Genomic DNA, 6,064 nt, shown 5'->3' with positions numbered 1-6,064 from the left:
GTTTCAGGGGTTTCCAAGATCCCCTTTTACTGAGACACACAGCAGGAGAGAGAACATCACATTTTAGCTTACATTTCCCTTGGAGAACCTACATTTCACCTTGCTCACATCTCTTTACAGGCTCCATTCTCTTGTTTTCTTCTCATGGGACAGGTAAAAATAAAGGTGTTGTTTTCTAATTATGTGTAGGCCTATTTCCTGGTTGTTCTTGTTTCCTAAAAATGGACAAGGTACTTTCACTTTACTCACTTGATGGCCACGTAATGTTTTAAAACTTATTAGGCTGCCTAACCTTGCTTTTCCATTCCATTCCATTCCATTCCATTCCATATATTATGTAGTAAGATTCTGTTGAAATGCCACTTAATTTATAGACCCTCAAGTTATATGAAATACAAAAAAACCCCCATCTTAACACCTGTTGTGTTTCTGTCCCAGCCCATACCATTTAAGAGGGAAATCATAAATCCATGCTGATCACTCCAAATCATCCTCATGTTCTTCACGCGTGTGAAAATGCTTTCCAGGATTAGTTGCCTTGAAGCATTCCTTCTTGGGGATGGAGGTGAGGCTGCCTGGCCTGTAGTTCTGTGGACTTCCCTTTTTGCCCATAAATGTGAATATTAAGTGATGATCAAACACTGGAATAGATTGCACAGGGAGGTTGTGCATTCTCTACCAAACAAGATGTTCAAAACCCATCTGGGACATGGTCCTGGGCAACCTGCTCCAGATGACCCTGCTGGAGTAGGTGGTTAGACTAGATCTCCAAAGGTCACTTTCAACCTCAGTGATTCTGTGATCTAGCCTAAACAACCCCTTTAGTTAGCTGCAGTATAAATCTTGACTGTCAATCTTATGTAACATGAAGTATAGATGGACTTGATTAATATTTTAGCAACTGTGTTCGTTATCATGTAAATATGAAACACGGAAACACAATGAATTGTTATTGAATAAATATGGGTCATAAACACAACAAATTAAGCCTGGAAGAATGAGCATTAAAAGCATTCAGTGTTTTCTCAGCTACCTTTCAGGGTTTATGACATTATCCAGTGCATGTCTTTACCTGGCCTTTACTCCAAGGAGATTCCAGCTGAAAGACACAAGACCCAAAAGAAATATGTAAAAAAGCAAAAGACATCAGTACCATTGTATTTGCTACATGATGTATGAACAACTGGATGGTACCTGCATACCAGCAGCTTATTACTTGTCAGCTGTTCTCAGAGGCAGCTGAGGAGGTGCTCAAAAAGCTCATCTACTTCAGGGAGGCAGGATGAAAGTACCAAGGGACTTGCTTGAAAATTTAGCAGCTAGTGTTCAACATCCTGGTGGTGAATGAAGGATGAGGAGGAGGACGGAAAAGATTTCCTTTTAAAGAGAAGCTGAAACAGCTTGTATTTGATCCAGTAGACACAGGGGACTCAAAAAATTTGAATTCACAGCATATGCATTAAAAGGCATTTTGTTTCCTGCTGATTCAGGTAGTGGGGCCGTGGTGTGAACTATTATTGGATCACAGCTCACCACTGCTTCTTGCAGCAAGGCATTGTCCAGTCCCAAAAGTCAAGCTTTTCTTTCCCGTGAACAACAGACATCACAGGTGACTGAGGCAGATCCTTTCTGATGCATTTGTGCCCCTCCTGCTGCAACAACCTGTTGCTTTTCACAGTGATGCACCGTTTCTAAAAGGACCAACTTCTCCTCCTGCCTATCTTCATCAGGTAACATGCATCTGTGATGTACATATTAATAAATATCCTCATTCACTTCTTCTCTGTCATCCCAGCTTCCCCAACTTGCATCTGTTCTTTGCTTGTTAACCCTTTACACACTGCCAAATGGGACAGGAGCTTTGTAGAGCAGCTGTCTTTGTTTCTCTGATCGTGTACTACTTAGTACCAGGAGATTTAATCTCTTTTTTGAACCTTTCATCACAACATAGCAAAATAAAGCAATAATACTTGTACCTTTTTTTATCACTGCCAACAGCATTGTGTTAAAAAAGGCTCTTTTTAATAACATGTACTTTCCTGTAGAGTGGCTCTTATGAAATATGTCCTTGTCGTTTTTCTGGGACTGTTCAGCAGGAGATGCCAGACAGGTTAATTATTATCATTTATTTGTTCAGGAAAGATCATAAAAGTTGTCTGCAGCAGAGAGCACACACTCCTTGTTGCTGCATGAATAGAAGCTGGAGAAGCCACCTGCTCACCTTGCTGTGTTGCTTCTACCTTCAAGCTAGAACCACTGCTCTTAGAAGTCAGCAGAAAATTTGGTCACCTTGCCTGGTTCTGTCCTTCCCCACTCTGGTACATTGGCTGAAGAGGGTGCTAATTTTGGACAGCCACTGAATTTGTGATCTGACCTTTTATTCAGCAAGGGTAGGACAGTCCATCAAACCCACGTAAGCCACAGCAGAACGAGCCTCAGGAAGAGCAGATGGTATCAGACAGCAAGATGAAAGCTCTGACCATAGTCGTAGCCTTCACAGATACTGGGCATCCTTGTCCTTTAATAAATCTTTAACCCAAAGCCAGCAGTGCATTTCCACTGTGTAAACATTAACTTTCAGGTCAAAGGGAATGTAGATGTGCATGGGTTAATCACCCACTATTTCACTTTATGCTCCTCCTAGTCAAAATTATGACTGAATTTTAAGTTGGCTTGCTCACACAGTCCAGACTACTGTGTTCTTTGATCTTCATTTGATCTAGTAAAGAAAGAGCATGTGTTTTTATTTATGAGCTTGTCTCGTGTTCCACATCTTTTTGAGAGAAGTCTGTGGTGGTATGCTGAGAATAAACTTCCCTGTGCAATTTCAGTAGGTATGGAACCAGAATTTCTGTGCATTGATAAACCCAAGGGGCACAGCAAGCTGTACCTTGGTGATACGGAAAAAGAAAACACATTTCTGTGCTTAATGGTATTTGCAGCAGGGGTTGGCTAGGCAGCTGAACTGCCAGAGCTAGATTTCACAGTCTCTTTGCTGCCACAGAGAGCTCTGAACATCTAAATCACCTTCCTTACAAGTATGCTGGGGGACTTTTCCTCAAAGCTGTGCTAAAGCACGCCTTTCCCAAAGCTACTAATGCAACCCTGAAGAACCCCAAACACTGACAAATTTGCTTTTTTTCCATTAACTGTTTCAGGCATCATCACTCTCATTGTTAGGGAGCTACATCTCATTTCAAGATCTGTTTAGAGGCAGGTCCTGAGAACTGCTGTTCACTGCAGCTTTGCCTGCGCAACTGGAAATCCCTTATGCTGCTCACATGGCCACTGTTAGTGACAGAGACTCTTCTTAACTTCTTGTGTCCTAATGAACCATAAAGAAACGTATTTTCCACATTTACACATCAGAATAAACCCACGGTAGCACAAGTGGATAAATACTAAGAATAATACTGTTGGCTACACGTCACAGGCCCTCACTAGGTGGGAGAGCTTTGCCATTGATATTGGGAATTAAAGATTGGGACTGATTTTATTTTCCATCCCCTCTTCCACCTGATACCTTATGTGATGTTTTTTTCCTAAAATCCCTCTGTGTCTGAGGACCTAACACACAGTGCTGCAGCAAAGCACACCCTAAGGAAAGCCTTACCTCTGCACACTTCCCGGTAACTTGCCAGTGACAGGTTCATCAATAAGGATAATGGCTTTTTGTCAAAGCAAACGAGTGCACTAAGCCACACACTTGCTCAACCCTACAAAGGAATCAAAGTAACCAGCATTCTTGTAAGGAGACAGAAACATGACTTCTAACAAGAGGAGCTGACTAATAAAAGAAATAGGAGGATTAAGATCCCTTTGCTGAAAATAAGAAGCAGGTTTTCAATCAGTGAAAACTGTCACCTTGTTATCCACTGAGAAATGAGAACCCAAACCCTGACTTCACCATAGCTGACTGACTGCAGGCTATGACACAGTTCATCTCTCATTTGTGACAAATGGAGCATATTGCAGCTGCCTCTGCAAATATAATCAATAATGAAAATTTGTATTAAGGTTGCACCCAAAATCCCATTACTGGATAGGTTTCACATGCTTAAAAAGCCAGTGACATCTTTGCTAAATTTTCCACATTAAGGACATTTTCATATTCATTCTGACTATCCCCCCCAGTCATCAAAGTGGTAATAGATAAACTAGAAAGCTCTGCCAAGCCCCTTGGGAACAGGGAAGGCTCATGTTTATTTGCTCTACATTTCACATGTGTGTGCATGGGAGGTCCAACACATCTCATGTGCACCTGCACAAGCCACCTTCACTGATACCGCTGGTACACAGCACCTGGGCAGGTATTTCTGCCTGGGAAATAAAACAGAGACATGGAGTAGCTTGAATTTAAAGGGACTGGGTAACAATGTTTTGATGTGAAATGTGTATGCCTGTAATAGAAACCAGAGACAGACAGAACCAGAGATGAAGAAAAACAAGGAAACAGAAGCAAGAGAGACAATGCATGGCAGAAAGAAACAGAGAGGAAAATGGGAAAAAAGGGGAAACCAGAGAGCAGAGCAGGAAGCACGAAGAGGAGTCTTTGTGACTTCTTGTGATATGGAGGGGTCAGACAGATGGGGTAAATGGGGAGAGAAAGAGGGATAGTAATTGTGAGAAAGGGAGCAGGAGGAAGAGAGAATGGAGGTATAGACAGACACAGGCAAGACAGACAGAAGAGTCAAAGGCCATGGAAGGGGGGTGTGTGCAGAGAAAAGAAAGGTAAAACACATAAAACAAGTGTGACACACCGAAGTTGTCTGGTGTCACATCCCTAAGCTTGCAAGTGAACCATTTTTGGGCAGCTGAAACAGGTGAGGCTCAAAAAGCAATGGAACTAACTCCAGCTGCTCACATACTTCTGGTTCCGACAAGCTGGAACTTCTTGCAAAAATAAATGTAATGCCATCAACACACACAACTCCATTACCTATCACCTTGTCCTAGGAGGGAAAAAATACACCTAATTATGGTTACCTGCTGAGATCTAAACAAACAAGATACTTACTCTGGGCTAGAGGCCTATTTTAAAACACAGACAGGTGAGCTGCAACCAGGGGTTTGGCCACTCCAAAGATGGCACAGGGTGAAGGAGGAAATGGCACTAAAGTTTGCTTGTTCTGCTCTGCAGTTTCTTAGGAACCTGAGGGAGCCCAGATCTGGTCACCCTAAGATTGCACCTGACCTTGAGAAAACAATTCCAGCTTTCATTATCAAAGGATCAGAGATAGACACTGGTGCTGTCATGAGCTGCACAGCTCAGATATGGGTTCTTTATTATGAGTATTTTGGTACCTTGTTTTTTCTGGTTGTAAAGTGTAAACTAACAACCTATTTCACAGAGGCATCTAAAAACTTACTGCACTCATGTTTACAACTGCTCCCAGACCTTTCTGGAAATGGCCTAAGGAAAAGCAAAGCATCCATATTTTTAGTAAGTTTGACTGGTGCCCCCAGCTGTCACTTTTGTGCCTGATTAGTGGCAATAGGCAGTTTTGCATTTATTTCTAAGCAGCTGCCAGAAGAGCTGCAGGCAGAGGTAATCCAGAGACTGCAGAACTCTGCTCCCTGTCAATTTCACAGCAGTGTTTTACTTTCTTCTATCCCCACTTATTATTAATCTCTATTTATATCTAACTCCAGCTCCTAGTTAGCCTTTGCCAGAGGCTTAACCATTAGAGGTGACTGTGAGGAAGGAGTGGAAATAAAAAACTGCCATAAATCAGGCTTTTACCACTCCATGTAATTCTGGCAAGGTGAGAAACCGTGCAAAGCTTGGGCTATTTAGGAAGACAAGACCCTGTACAGCAGATCAGACCAGGTCAAGTCTCCTTTATCTTTAGTGCTAACTATGTAAAGCAAACATCTGTATCACAGAACTTTCCTTCTCATCATGCTCAGTTCCTACTTTGTACACAGCTTTATATCCCTTCTAAATTTCTATCCATCCTAATTCAGAGGATGTTCTTACATTTCATGTTTTCTGAATCCACTAAGTCCTCAGGCTCAGTAGGACCATGTCACATTTGTTACAAATAAGCACTGTACAAAAACA

The sequence above is a fragment of the Corvus moneduloides genome, chromosome 2 (assembly GCF_009650955.1).
Source record: "Corvus moneduloides isolate bCorMon1 chromosome 2, bCorMon1.pri, whole genome shotgun sequence".
NCBI classification, from domain to species: domain Eukaryota; kingdom Metazoa; phylum Chordata; class Aves; order Passeriformes; family Corvidae; genus Corvus; species Corvus moneduloides.
This window is presented reverse-complemented; position numbering follows the sequence as displayed.